Raw genomic sequence first — 15275 nt, 5'->3', positions numbered from 1 at the left:
CACAAAGGGCTTGTGACTAGTTTCTTTGCTTCTACCCTGCCCACATACTGTGTAGTACTTAGCGAGAGTAAACCTACTGAAAACAAGACAGCTTTGGTCCTGCTCTGCTCAAAATCTTCCAGAGGCTTCCTACCTCCGAGTAGAAGCCAACTCCCTCCCTGACCTACGGGGCCCTCCACCGCCTCTCCAGCCGCAACAGCATCCTGGGCCTCTCAGACCTGAGAGGCAATTGCCACTTGAGAGTCTCGGCTATTGCTGTTTCCTCTGCCTGGAAGACTCTTCCCTAAGATGTGTGGCCTACTTCCCAACCCCCTTCAAGTTTAAGTTGAAATGTCATCCCATTTCCTATCTTATTTGCTGTTTTGTTTTCTCCCGAGTGCCTAGTGATCCCTAACATACTCTATATTTTACTTATTCCTTTCTTTTCCCATTGATACGTAAGCTCCATGAAGGCAGGGCTTTTTGTGTGTTGTTTAAGTTGTATCTCTAGCACCCAAGATCATATATAGGACATGTGGGCCCTCAGTAAGTGAATGAAATAGCTACATAGCATTCCACTGATGCAACTGACATAACTGACCCCTGCTGTGGAACATATAATTTGTTTCCAGCTTTTGGCTATTATGAGCAGGGGCTAAGAAGAGCCACTTTTTTGCATGTCCCTTTCAGAACACTTCTTGGAACAAATTCCTAGAAATGAAATTTCTGGGTGAAAGGATAATATCATTTTCACACTTCTTGTATCCATTTCTAAATGGCTTTCCAAAAGCTTCTTTATAAATCATTTTATTTTCTCTCTTTTTTTTTTTTCAGACAGAGGCTTGCTCTGTTGCTTAGGCTGGAGTGCAGTGGTGTGATCTCAGCTCACTGCAGCCTCCACCTTCCAGATTCAAGCAATTCTCCAGCCTCAGCCTCCTGAGTAGCTGGGACTACAGGGACGCACCACCACACCTGACTAATTTTTGTATTTTTAGTAGAGATGAGGTTTCACTATGTTGGCCAGGCTGATCTCAAACTCCTGACCTCAAGCGATTGCCTGCCTTGGCCTCCCAAAGTGCTGGAATTACAGCTGTGAGCCACCACATCTAGCCTAATTTTTTTTTTAACTGTCCAGGCTGGAATGCAGTGGTGCCATCTCAGCTCACTGCAACCTCCCCCTCCCAGGCTCAAGCCATCCTCCTACCTCAGCCTCCCAAGTAGCTGGGATTACAGGTGTGCACTACCATGCCCGGCTAATTTTTGTAGTTTTGGAGACACAGGGTTTCTCCATGTTGCCCAGGCTGGTCTCAAACTCAGCTCTAGTGATCTGCCCACCTCAGCCTCCCAAAGTGCTGGAATTACAGATGTGAGCCACCATACTCAGCCTGGTTTTATTTTTTCACATGTATGTCTCCTTAAACAATCTTATTTAGATCTGTTTATTTTTGACCTTTAAAAAGTATATTGCCTTGTATATAGAGTTACAAGATTTGCTTTTCTAACTCAACACTAAACTTCTAAACTCATCCACATTATTGTATGTTACTATATTTTGTGCATTTTCAGTGTTGTACATATTCCTTTTTTTTTTTGAGACAAGGTCTCAGTCTGTCACCCAGGCTGGAGTGCAGTGATGCAATCACAGCTCACTGTAGCCTTGACTTCCTGGGCTAAATAAACTTATTTATAAGTTTCACCTGGGCAGGCACAGTGGTTCACGCCTGCAATACCAGCACTTTCGGAGGCCGAGGCGAGCAGATTATCTGAGCTCAGGAGTTTGAAACCAGCCTGACCAACCATGGTGAAACTCTGTCTCCATTAAAAATACAAAAATTATTACCTGACCAATATGATGTAACCCTGTCTCTACTAAAAATACAAAAGTTAGACAGGCATGGTGACGAGCCTGTAATCCCAGCTACTCGGGAGGCTGAGGCATGAGAATCGCTTGAATCCAGGAGGCGGAGGTTGCAGTGAGCCGAGATCGCAGCACTGCACTCCAGCTGGGCTGTGGAGCAAGACTCCACCTGAAAAAGGCAATTTATTATACTAATGGTATAATTCATAATGCATCAAATAATACTGCAGCAATTTTCAGAAAAATTACAGAGATACTAGGATAAATATATCAAAACACTGATATTTTAAATTACTACTTTCAGTCCAAGAAACATTAAATAGCGCAAACAGAAGTAAGAATTCAGAAGACCCAAATAAGATAACCAGTAAGGCACTACAGTATTTCAAGCTCTCTATCCTAATAATAGATAATGTGTTTTCTTTGTTGTTTTGTTGTTGTTGTTGTTGTTGTACATATTATGTTGTACATATTCCTTTGGTGAATGTTCCACAATATAAAAATGAGTCATCCTGTTAACAGATATTTGGGTTTCCAGTGTTTTGCTATTTCAAACGGTGCTGCTATGGACGTTGTTGAACCTGTCTTCTGGTGTGCAGGTACACATTTCTTGAAGGTATAAACCTAGAAGTGGGTTGCTGGGTTGTGGGGTGTGTACAGATTCATCTTTACAGGAGGATGCCAATTGTTTTTTGAAGTGAGGGAACTAATCATAATTTATTCTTCAGTGACTCCAGAGATTGGGATTCCACTAAGGACCTTAGTCACCACTATGGTCCGATGTCTGTGTCCCCCTCAAAATTCTTATGTTGAGACCTAATCCTCAATGCAATGGTATTAAGAGGTGGAGCCTTTGGGAGGTGATTATATCCCATGGGACTAGTGCACTTATCAAAGAGGCCTGAGGGGCTGGGCACCCTGGCTCATGCCTGTAATCCCAGCACTTTGGGAGGCCGAGGCAGGCAGATCACTTGAGGCTAGGAGTTCAAGGCTAGCCTGGCCAATATGTCGAAACCCCGTCTCTACAAAAAATATAAAAACTAGTTGGTGTGGTGGTGCACACTTGTAATCCCAGCTAACTCAAGAGGCCAAGACACGAGAATCACTTGAACCCGGGAGGCAGAGGTTGCAGTGAGCGAAGATGATGCCACTGCACTCCAGCCTGCATGAGACAGCAAGACTGTGTCTTAAAATAAAATAAAATAGGCCGGGCATGGTGGCTCACGCCTGTAATCCAAGCACTTTGGAGGCCAAAGCGGGCGGATCACCTGAGGTCGGGAGTTCAAGACCAGCCTGACCAACAAGGTGAAACCCCGTCTTAAAAAAATAAATAAATAAAATAGGCCCAAGGGAACTTTTTTTGCCCCCTCCACTATGTGAGGACACATAGACAGCACCATCTCTGAGGAATGAGCCCTCACTAAACACCCAGTCTGCTGGTGCCTTGATCTTGGACTTCCCAGCCTCCAGAACTGTGAGCAATAAATAGCCATTGTTTATAAGTTACCTAGTCTATGATATTTTCTTATAGCAGATCAAACAGACTAGGCAGTCACTTTAGCCCCAGACATACTAAGTTAGGGCATACCTGTGGGGCCACTCTCCCTTCCATCAGTCATGTTATTTCTTTAGAGCTCTTAGAGGTCATGTTTACCTAGGCTTTTACAGCTTTCTTCAGTTTTGTAATCTGATGTGTCTCAGGTTGGATGAGTTTTCTTCTATTTCGGAATCTGGACAGATGAATTCTCACTCAGATCACTCACTAAATAGAATCTGGGTGAAAGCAACTTCTAGGGCTAGGCTTCTGGAAATTAGTAGCATCTTAAGGTCTCAAGGCAGGTACCATCTTAGGGTAAAACAGAAACGTCACTCAATAGGCGATAGCTACTGCTGTCTATCTGAGAGGAGCCTTAGCTATTGTAATGTCTTTCAGGGAAGTGCCCTGTGGGCACAAATAGCTCTTTGTATCCAGATTTGGTAGAGTTTACAAAAGTTTGAAATATTGGGTAAGTTTTGTGTCCTCTTTTGCATTTTGTATTTCTTGAATTAAGATAGAGTCTTACTCTTATCACCCAGGCTGGAATGCAGTGGTACGATCTTGGTTCACTGTGACCTTTGCCTCCTAGGTTCAAGCGATTCTCCTGCCTCAGCCTCCCAAGTAGCTGCGCCTGCCATCATGCTCGACTAATTTTTGTATTTTTAGTAGAGACAGGGTTTCACCACGTTGGCCACCCTGGTCTCAAACTCCTGACCTCAGGTGATCCACCCGCCTTGGCTTCCCAAAGTGCTGGGATTACAGGCATAAACCACCGTACCTGGCTTTTTGAATTATTACAATGATAAAGTGTCATTGTTATAAAAGCAGTAAGGTTACTTAAAAATAGTATTCAATAGGCCAAAAGGGAATATAGAAATAACAGCCTTGAACTCCTGTTCTCAAAGGATTCTCCTGCCTTAGTCACACTTTAGAGTTTCTATTTACATTCAGGATGAATTCTGGAAAGAGGGGCTTAATGCTGCCTTAGACACTGGAGGGACTAAGCTCTGCAAACAGAACATTACCAAGAACTATGTAGCCCTGTCATATTTAGATAATTTCTGCAAATATGGGCCTTTCATACTCCAGTGGTCCAAAAATGGAGGCCTTCTTTGCCTGAGTATTCCTTTTTTTTTTTTTTTAAAGGCTAGTCAAATGAAGCAGTGGAAGTGGAGAAGGAACAAAGAAATCTGTAACTGGTTGTGATCAATTAGTTGTAAACAGCACGCCGTCGGACCAGCCTTTTTTTTTTTTTTTTTTGAGACAGAGTTTTGTTCTTGTTGCCCAGGCTGAAGTGCAATGGCGCAATCTCAGCTCACTGCAACCTCCACCTCCCAGGTTCAAGCAATTCTCCTCCATCAGCCTCCCGAGTAGCTGGGATTACAGGCATGTGCCACCAAACCCGGCTATTTTTTTTTTTTTTTTGAGATGGAGTCTCGCTCTGTCTCCCAGGCTGGAGTACAGTGGCGCGATCTTGTCTCACTGCAACCTCCGCCTCCAGCAATTCTCCTGCCTCAGCCTCCCGAATAGCTGGGATCACAGGTGTGCACCACTATGCCAGGCTAATTTTTGTATTTTTAGTAGAGATGGGGTTTCTCCGTGTTGGGTTGGTCAGGCTGGTCTTGAACTCCCAACTTCAGGTGATCCGCTTGCTTTGGCCTCCCAAACTGCTAGGATTACAGGCATGAGCCACAGCCTGGCCTCCTTTTTCTTTTTGAGACAGAGTCTCGCTGTCACTCAGGCCAGAGTCCAGCGGCACAATCTTAGCTCATTGCAGCCTCTGCCTCTCGGGTTCAAGCGATTCTCGTGCCTCATCCTCTCGAGCAGGTGGGATTACAGGCATGTGCCACCACATGTTGTCTCTTTAGTAGAGACATGGTTTCACCATTTGGCCAGGTTGGTGTGGAACTGTGGACTGCAAGTGATCTGTCTGCCTCGGCCTCCCAAAGTGCTGGGATTATAGGCCTGAGCCACCGCGCCCAGCCCTGGATAAACTTTCCATTAAAAAAAAAGGAGTGGGGTCGGGGGAGCAGGATGCAGTGGCTCATGCCTGTAATCCTAGCATTTTGGGAGGCTGAAGCCAGCAGATTGCTTGAGCCCAGGAGTTCAAGACCAGCCTGGGCAACATAGCAAGACCCCTTCTTCACAAAACATTTTAAAAATTAGTTATGTGTAGTGGCCCATACCTGTAGTCCCAGACACTAGGGAGGATGAGGTGGGAGGATCACTTGAACCCATGAGTTCAAGGTTACAGTGAGCTGTGATCAAGCATGGGCGACACAGCAAGACTCTCTAAAAAGAAAGGGGACTGGGTGCAGTGGCTCACACCTATAATCCCAGCACTTTGGGAGGCTAAGGCGGGTGGATTGCTTGAGCTCAGGGATTTGAGACCAGCCTGAGCAACAAGGAGAAACCCCATCTCTACTAAAAATATAAAAATTAGCTGGGTGTGTTGGTGTGCCCCTGTGGTCCCAGTTACTTGGGAGGCTGAGGTAGGAGGACTGTTTGAGCCCAGGAGGTTGAGGTTGCAGTGAACCATGATGGCACCAGAGCAAGACCCTGTCTCAAAAAAAAAGACTGGGGGGATCTGTATTAGTTAGCTTTTGCTGTATAGCAATCCACCCTGGGGCTTATTGTCTTAAACAGCACCTATCATTTAGCTCACAATCCTGTAGTTTAGCTGGTTCAGGCAGCATGGCTGAACTATGCTGGGCTCCCTTGTGTGACTGTGGGCAACTGGAGGATTGACTCCAAGCTAGATTACATAATATGCTTCACCCAGCTGTCTGACATTGACAGGCTGTTGATTGAGGTGCCCAGGTTCTCTTCTAGGTGGCCTCTTATCCCCCAGCAGGCTAGCTTACACTCATTTATAGGATGGTCTCAGAATTCCAAGTGCAGTAGCAGAGCAAGCCCCAATGTGCAAGCTCTTCTCAAGCCTCTGCCCATTCATCATTGCTAATGTCTTATTGGCCAAAGCAAGTCACATGGTCAGGCCATGAACTAGACTTACTTCTCCTGCGAAGTCATTATGTAGGAACATACATATGGGGATGGGAAGAATTTGTTGCCATTTTTGAAGCATACCACTAGGAAAAGCAAAGTCGATGCAAATAACCAAGCACCCTAAAGGACTTATAGTTATAAATTTGGTTGAGTACTAAGAAAGAAAAGTAAAGGATATGAGAGATTATTACAAAGACACCTATTTTACAGTATGCCACAAGATCTCTTACATACTTTCAGCATCTTTCTATAAAGATGACATATGAACATTTTTAATCACTGTGTCTGTTGGTACAGATCACTGCTTTAGTAATGCAGCAAGAAACCTACAGCCCAGTAGTTAAATTGCACACAAGGAAAAGCGTACGAAGTGTTGATTTTGAATGAGATGAACTTGAAATTTCTCTATTTCCTTTTGGCTTATTGAATTCTATTTTAAAATAACTTTATTGATTTTGCAACAATTATACTTTCTTATTCTAATAATTCAAGAAATACGGAATGCAAAAAAGACTACAAAACTTACCCAGAATTTCATAACTGGTTAAACTCATTGTAAACATTTTGTTATATCTTTCCAGCTTTCTATCCATACTTATAGATCTTCTATACTTCTATATGTATGGGTATAAATATATAATTTTTTTTTTGAGATGGAGTTTTGCTCTTGTTGCCCAGGCTGGAGTGCAGTGGTGCGATCTTGGCTCACTGCAACCTCTGCCTCCCGGGTTCACACTATTCTCCTGCCTCAGCCTCCTGGGTAGCTGGGATTATAGGCATGCACCACCATGCCCAGTTAATTTTTGTATTTTAGTAGAGATGGGGTTTTTTCATGTTGCTCAGGCTGGTCTCCAACTCCTGACCTCAAGTGATCTGCCTGCCTTGGCCTCCCAAAGTGCTGGGATTACAGCTGTGAACCCCTGCACCCGGCCTGAAGCATGGATTTTTTAATGACATCATTAGCCCTCTCACCAGGGAATCACTGAGACATGGAGGGCCGGGCTCAAGAGCCTGTCTGCTTTATCAAGCTGCCAGCTTGTCCAGATCAGGGCAGATGGGCCGGGTGGCGAATTCTGCCAAATTTTTTGAAAATAAGTCAAACTCATCCTTTCCTCAGTCTGTAGTGTCCCTCTGGTGAGTGATAAAAATTGGGCTGTTTGTCACATTTCTTTCTTAAGCTCTCCTTCTATGTCACACCAGATAAAGAACACAAGAGATAATTATAGTTAGGGCTTGACAGCTGCTGAAAGTATGAAAATATATTTTCATACTTCCTGAGCCCTCCACTGTTCAAATTCTATTTTTTTTTTTTTTTTTGAGATGGAGTCTTGCTCTGTTGCCCGGCTGGAGGGCACTGGCATGATCTAAGCTCACTGCAACCTCCGCCTCTGCAAGTTTCCCTTGCCTCAGCCTTCTGAGTAGCAGGGACTACAGGTGCGTGCCACCAAGCTCGGCTAATTTTAGCAGAGACAGGGGTTCACCATGTTGGCCAGGATGATCTTCATCTCCTGACCTCGTGATCCACCCGCCTTGGCCTCCCAAAGTGCTGGATTACAGGCGTGAGCCACCGCGCCCGGACAATTTTTGTATTTTTAGTAGAGACAGGGTTTCACCATGTTGGCCAGGCTGGTCTCAAACTTCTGACCTCAAGTTATCCACCTGCCTCAGCTTCCCAAAGTGGTGGGATTACAGGCATGAGCCACTGCACCTGGCCTTATTAAAGGCTACCACTTTTTAATTCCACAAAACTATGCAGCATGAAAAATAAAAGTTTCATAGGGCTAGAATGCAGTTTTCTAAGTCTGAGCCTTACTGCTGATACAAAATGAAAAGCAAACAAAAAAATTGAACTCTGATTATAATAAAACTGCATGCTAATTGGGGCATCCCTTTCCTGACCCGATGCAAAACAGTAAAGGAAAACTGAAATTGGCTATGCTTGAAATCAATTACTTTGACCTGCCATCCCAATCACATGAAAATAGAGTGGCTCATAACCCACTCTGGGGAGTGTCACCTAGATATAAAACTGTGACTTCATAAAATTGCTGGTGTTGGGGTGAATCTTGGTGGTCATCCAGTCCCAAGGCATCCTTGCCAGCCCCCTGCAATACCTGGATGGGCGTTTATCCTCAGGTAGGCCTGAACCTTTCTGATAATGAGTTCACTATTTCTCTTTTTTCTTTTTCTTTTCTTTTCTTTTCTTTCTTTCTTTTTTTTTTTTGAGAAAGAGTTTTGCTCTCGTTGCCCAGACTGGAGTACAATGCTGTGATCTTGGCTCACTGCAACCTCTGCCTCCTGGGTTCAAGTGATTCTCCTGCAACAGCTTCCTGAGTAGTTGGGATTACAGGCGACCACCATCACGTCTCACTAATTTTTGTGTTTTTAGTAGAGACGGGGTTTTGCCATGTTGGTCAGGTTGGTCTCAAACTCCTGACCTTAAATGATCCGCCTGCCTCAGCCTCCCAGAATGCTGGGATTACAGATTTAAGCCACTGTGAATGGCCAGAGCTTACTATTTCTAAAGGAAACCTGTGCCATTGGGGTAAAAAAGTATTAATTTTTAAACATTTATAGTTGTTAAGCAGTTGTTGAATATTTTGAGCCAAAATTTGTCACCTTCCTTTCTAGATTTTATATGCTTGAAAATTTTCTCCTTTAGGTTTGAAACCAGAGCCTAAGACCCCCAAGACAAGCTCTTTGCACCGCTCTGCAAATTCTCTCATTTTCTGTTGCCCAAGACCAAGGATATTATCTCCACAGAGCTCCATTTCCCAGCTTATAAAATTAAGGGAATCATCAGTTTATTAAAGGTTTGACTGAGAACCTAAGCCCTGAATATTTAACGTCTACCCGTGGCTCGTTCTAGGATGCATTTAAGAAAGCAATTTAAGATTAATCTCCAGTGGTCACTCTACTAAGAATGAGAAAGTGGAAAATTCTTTCCTAAGACTTTGTAAGTTGTTGGAAAGCGTAGAAGGTTGTTAGACACTAGAAAGGAGTCTTGAAAAAATTGTGGACATTTTTTAACTGAAATACCTTTAAAATCTTACAGATACTCATTATCTTCCCTTGAGGGGAAGGGATTATGTGAACCCTGGAGGGGCTTTAGAATCCAAATATCTGATGCAGAGAAAGGAAATGTCTTTGCCTTTGACACAAGAAGCTTCACATTTACCAGTTAAGCAACATAACTGGTCACTTGATGGCCCCATTATCTCTGACTTTTATTTCCTCCTTCCAATACCCTTTCTGTTTTTATTTCTGATAGGAATGCTGACAAATAACAAATACTACCCATTTTAGTACCTGGTTCCAGAGAACAGGTATTTTACAATTTGAAAATATCAGTGACAGATTGCCTCTAGGGATCATGGGTCATTATAATGTTTTTGTTTTTACCAAATAGTTATTTTTCCTCTTATAGTTTTAATTTTTAATCCCCTGAAATTTAGAATAATCCCCTCATTAAGCCGGGCGTGGTGATTCACGCCTATAATCCCAGCATTTAGGGAGGTGGAGGCAGGCGGATCACCTGAGGTCAGGAGTTCGAGACCAGCCTGACCAACGTGGAGAAATCCCATTTCCCAGCTACTCGGGGGGCTGAAGCAGGAGAATCACTTGAACCTGGGAGGTGGAGATTGCAGTGAGCCGAGATCGTGCTGTTGCACTCCAGCCTGGGCAACAAGAGCAAAACTCCGTCTAAAAAAAAAAAAAAAAAACCCCTCATTAAGTATTATTAAACATAATGGGCAGAAAGAGACATAGAAGAATTACATGATATAAAACCAACTTTGGGCCAGGTGCAATGCCTCACACCTGTAATCCCAGCACTTTGGGAGGCCAAGGCGGGAGGATCACCTGAGGTCAGGAGTTCGAGACCAGCCTGGTCAACATGGTGAAACCCCATCTCTACTAAAAATACAAAAATTAGCTGGGCGTGGTGGTAGGCACCTGTAACCCCAACTACTCGGGGACTGAGGCAGGAGAATCACTTGACTCCAGGAAGTGGAGGTTGCAGTGAGCCGAGATCATGCCACTGCATTCCAGCCTGGGCAACAGAGCCAGACTCTGTCTCAAAAAAAAAAAAACCCACAAAAACCAACTTCAATAGAACATACAGCCTTTAAGGGAATGAGTGGTTGCAAGCAGTTACAGAGAGAGATCAAGTGCCTGATAAAATGAGGCCAGTTGGGAAGGAGCAGTTGTCAGAGAGTAGCCTCTGGAGACGGGGTTCATACCCCAGTTGGAGCTTCCCTGACTGTGAGACTCAGGCAGACTGCTGAATCTCAGCATCTCATTTGCCAAAGGAGCTAATCATATTTAATTTGAAGGACTGCTCTGAAAATTAGAAACGAGAAACAAGACCTGCACTAGTTATATTAGTTACCTAGGGCTGCATTAACGAAGTATCACAAAGTGGGTGGTTTAAAGCAACAGAAATTTACTTTCTTGCAGTTCTGGAGGCCAGGAGTCTAAGATCAAAGCGCCAGCAGGGCCACGCTCCTTCTGAAGGCTGTAGGGAAGAAACTTCCTTGCCTCTTCCAGCCTCTGGTGGTTGCCAGCAATCCTTGGCCTTCCTTGGCTTACAGCTGCATCACTCCAACCTCTGACTTCACCGTGACATGGCCTTCCTCCTATGTGTGTCTCTGTGTCTTCACATGGGCCTAAGGCCTTGAAATTAGGGCCCATCCTAATCCGTGATGGCCTCATCTTAACTAACTGTGTCTGCAAAGACACTGTTCCAAAGAAGATTACATTCTGAGGTCCAGGGTGGGCATGAATTTTGGAGGAACACTATACAACCCAGTGCACCGGCACATAAGTGGAAGCTGTGATGGTTATCAAGTGCCAACGCCCCAATGAGCAGAGAAAAATTATTTGTATGGGTTGGAGTGATTAAGGAGAGCTTTATAAAAGAAGTAAGAATCATGCAGGGCTTCAAAGAAGTAGTAAAATTTAGATAAGAACTAAAAATGTATAGAGTCTATCAGGTGGGAAGAGTAGCATATCAATATTTTATTTTATTTTTAAAATTATATACATTTTTTATTTTCACTGAAAATAGAGATGAGGGCTAACTGTGTTGCCCAGACTGGTCTCCAACTCTTGAGCTCAAGTGATCCTCTCACCCCAGCCTCCCAAAGTGCAAGGATTGCAGGTGTGAGCCACTGCACCCGACCAGCATATCAGTATTTTAACAATAGAACTATTAATCTTGTAAAATCAGCTACTCATGAGACAGAAATCTCCTTTGGCCCAATAATAGGAATTAAAAATGAATCTTTCTCTAAACGGATTAACTATTAATACATATATTAGTTACCTATTGCTTCCTAACAAATTACCCTAAAACTGAACAGCTTAAAATAACACATTTAGTAATACTTGCTGGATGTGGTGACGTAAATCTGTAATCCTAGCTATTCGGGAGGCTGAGTGGGGAGGATCCCTTGTGCCCAGGAGTTTTAGACCAGTCTGCACCCCATAGCAAGACCCTCTCTTTAAAAAGAAATACCAGGCCGGGTGCGGTGGCTCACGCCTGTAATCCAAGCACTTTGGAGGCCAAGGCGGGCGGATCACCTGAGGTCAGGAGTTCAAGACCATCCTGACCAACATGGTGAAACCCCGTCTTTAAAAATAAATAAATAAATACAAATAAAAATAAATACCAAACACTTATTATCTTACAACTTCTGTGGGCCAGGAATTTACGAGCAGTTTAGCTGGGTGATTCTGGCTCAGTGTCTCTTAGGAGGTTACAGTCAAGATGCCTTCCAGGGCTGCAGTCATCCAAAAGCTTGTTTGGAACTTGGAGATCCAGTCCCAAGTTGGTTCACTCACATGGCTATGGCAGGGGCCTTGGTTCCTAAGCATGGCCTCCTCCATTGGGCAGCTTGAGTGTTTTTATGACATAGCAGCCAGCTTCCTTCAGAACAGGTAATCAGAGAGAGAGAGAGTAAGGAAGATGCCACCATGCCTTTTATGACCCAATCTCAAAGGTCACACTGTCACTTTCCCAACATTCTGTCCATTCAAAGCAAGTCACGAAATTCAGCCCACCTTCCAGGGGAAGAGGATGAAGCTCTAATTCCTGTTGAAGGGAGAATCACGCCACGGTGTATAATGAAAGCATCCATTCCTGTAGCTGTTGGACTAGCTTCCTATATTGGATGTTCTTAAATCTCCATGTTGTTATTATTATTTATTAATAAAATAATCACTTTGAGCACTCACAATGTGCCAGGTGCTGGACTTGAAGCTGAGAATTTGGAATGAATGGGTTCAGTGTTTGCCCTCAAGAGCTTTGCAGGTTAGTGAGGGAAAGGGAATATGTCTGTAAATATAATGCATATATATGAGAGAGAAAAATGAATATAAAAGAGGGCTTTGGGTTTGCAACTATAAGAGGGAAACTGAAGAAATCAGAGAAAGATTTAGGGGTAGGAGACATTTGAGGGCCTAGGACAGTACGCAAACTTAGCTTAACCCCTGGTATAGAATAGTTTCTGGGCAGGTCATTGAAGAGGGACATTTGGTCCAGGAGATGGGAATGTGCAGGGCTTGTATGGGGGAATGTCAGGTTGTCCAGGGTGACTTTAGTGGAAGGGGGAGAAAAGGAAGAGTTTGAGGTCAGTCTTGGAGGCCCTTGGAGAGTCTGGTGAGCAGAAAGATTAAACTGGATTGTGAACACACTGGAGAATGACTTGTGTTTTTTGAGCAGGGGAGTGATATGCTTAGATACTCATTTGGGAGAACAGAAAAAATCAGAGCCAGAGAAACTAATAGGTATGTATGTATGTATATATAAACTCGTCCATTTATTCAAAATTTATTGCAGACCCACCAGGTATGATTTATAGAGCTAACACTCTAGTGGGAAAGGTACACATTAATCAAATCATGGTAAGAATAAAATGACAACTTTGACAGTGCTACAAAGAAAGGTGCATGGTGCAGTGAGAGCACATATTAAGGGATTTGACTTAAGCCAGAAGTTCAGGGAACTCTTCTGAGCGAGGTCTGAAGAATGTCCAGAAGTAATAAGCCCTGCAAGGGGAGGGATCAGCACAGACAAAGGCCCTGAGATGAGTACAAAGGACTGAAGGAAGGTCAGTGTAGTGGGAGGAGCAGGGACAGAAGGAAAGAGAACATGGTTAGAAATCAAGTGGGAGAGGAAGGCAAGGATCAAACCATGAATTTTTGTTGTTGTTGTTGTTGTTGTTGTTTTACCATGAATGGTCTTAACTAATGAATTAATTGTGTCCCTATCTACAGGGACTTCATTTTTCAGGAAATACCTTCATCGAAATGGTAAAATCTAAATATAAAATAAAAATTATGGCAGAAAAAATACAACTTAGGATCAGGTGAGGTGGTTCATGCCAATCCCAGCACTTTGCAAGACTGAGGTGGAAGGACCACTTGAGTCCAGGAGCTCAAGACCGGCCTGGGCAACATGACAAAACCCTGTCTCTACAGAAAATGTAACAATTAGCCAGGCATGGTGGCTCATGCCAGTGGTCCCAGCAACTTGGGAGGCTCCCTTGAGCCTGGGAGGTTGAGGCTGCTGTGAGCCATGATCGCCCCACTGCACTCCAACCTGAGTGACAGAGAAAGACTTTGTCTCAAAGAAAAAAAAATACGACCTAGAATGACAAATGCAGAAAGAATCATTAAATGAATATGTAAATGCTATATAAGCAAATGAACTGGAAACTTGACTTTGAGCTTCCTGGTGGCCACAGTAGAATCCCCCCCAAAATTTAGAATATGTAGTGCTCAGAGCCCATGGAGAAAGCACATGAGAAAATCACTTAGCAGGCAGGTGTAACAGAAAGATGTACCGATGATCAGTCTGTGGCATGAGAATGGAAAACACTAGCAGCGTTAGAGGAAGACATTACAGAGAGAGTCGCTGATTAGTTACTATGGTTACTGAGACTCTGTAGTATCTCTGGATATCATCTCCCAGTATCTACTGAGATTATTAAGGGACCAGTAATTATTATTTCTCCATCATATGTATGTGAAGTAAAAATAGAATCTATCTTATTTTTTAGGCCAGGGTAATTTTCTTTTGTTTCAAATTGGAATAGCAGGGTATATGTTTAATTACTGTCTATGAACCATTATAGAAGTTGGCACTCCTCAGAGTGGGAGGAAATAAAAGAGATAGCTTGTTTATCAGTAGGCATAAAAATACAGAAATGGCAAGATTTGTCCTGTTTCCTCCTGTGCCTGCTGAAAAGCAGGAGGATCATGTGAGGCCTTCCTGGAAATTAGGGAGAATGGCATCCTGCTTTAATTTCTTCCATCAAATTTCACTCTTGGATCCAAGCCATTTCTACTTTGGCAAAGTGTGAGGTGCTAATGTGGACTCCTGTTCCCCGTGATGCTGCGCCAGGCTGGCCCAGGGGAAATGTCAGTGCCTGGTCACGGGTGGGAGGAGGTGGAAGGGGGCAGAGGAGCACTGTTAACAATTTTAGTACTGTGTAAAGGAGCTCTTCCTTTTCTTCCTTGTAGCAGAAGCCACCTAAGAAAGTGAACTTAGGCAAATGGCTTGTGCTTGAGTGTTCTGCTTTAGATTCCGTTCTTTTCTCCAAATCCACTCCAGCCAGCCTCACCTCTCCTTTTCACAATGGTCAATAACACAGTTTCCCAGAGGAAACATGGAAGGTGACTCATCGGCACTGCTCCCTCCTGTTGCCGTAGCTTTGGGTGTCTTCAGATTTTACTCTGCAAAGCCTCATAGGTTCTCCAGGTGAAGCCCAGTGGTGAAGCCCTGGTGTGGGCTTCTTGACCTCACAGGGCTCCAGGCCTCTCCCCTCTGGCTGGCATCTGGCTGCCTTCTGCCACCAAGACCCCCAAAAAGAAAAGTAGCTTCCTCTAAAA

At 43.8% G+C, this 15275-nt stretch overlaps 1 protein-coding gene across 3 annotated transcripts in view; it reads left to right on the top strand.

Annotated features, from left to right (window-relative positions):
- Positions 1 to 15275, top strand: part of ELAPOR1 (endosome-lysosome associated apoptosis and autophagy regulator 1) — an 87030-nt gene that overhangs the window by 7886 nt on the left and 63869 nt on the right. The window lies entirely within an intron of this gene.

This window comes from Aotus nancymaae, unplaced genomic scaffold (assembly GCF_030222135.1).
Source record: "Aotus nancymaae isolate 86718 unplaced genomic scaffold, 86718_ANA_hifiasm-v0.15.2.pri h1tg000007l, whole genome shotgun sequence".
NCBI lineage: Eukaryota > Metazoa > Chordata > Mammalia > Primates > Aotidae > Aotus > Aotus nancymaae.
This window is presented reverse-complemented; position numbering and strand designations above follow the sequence as displayed.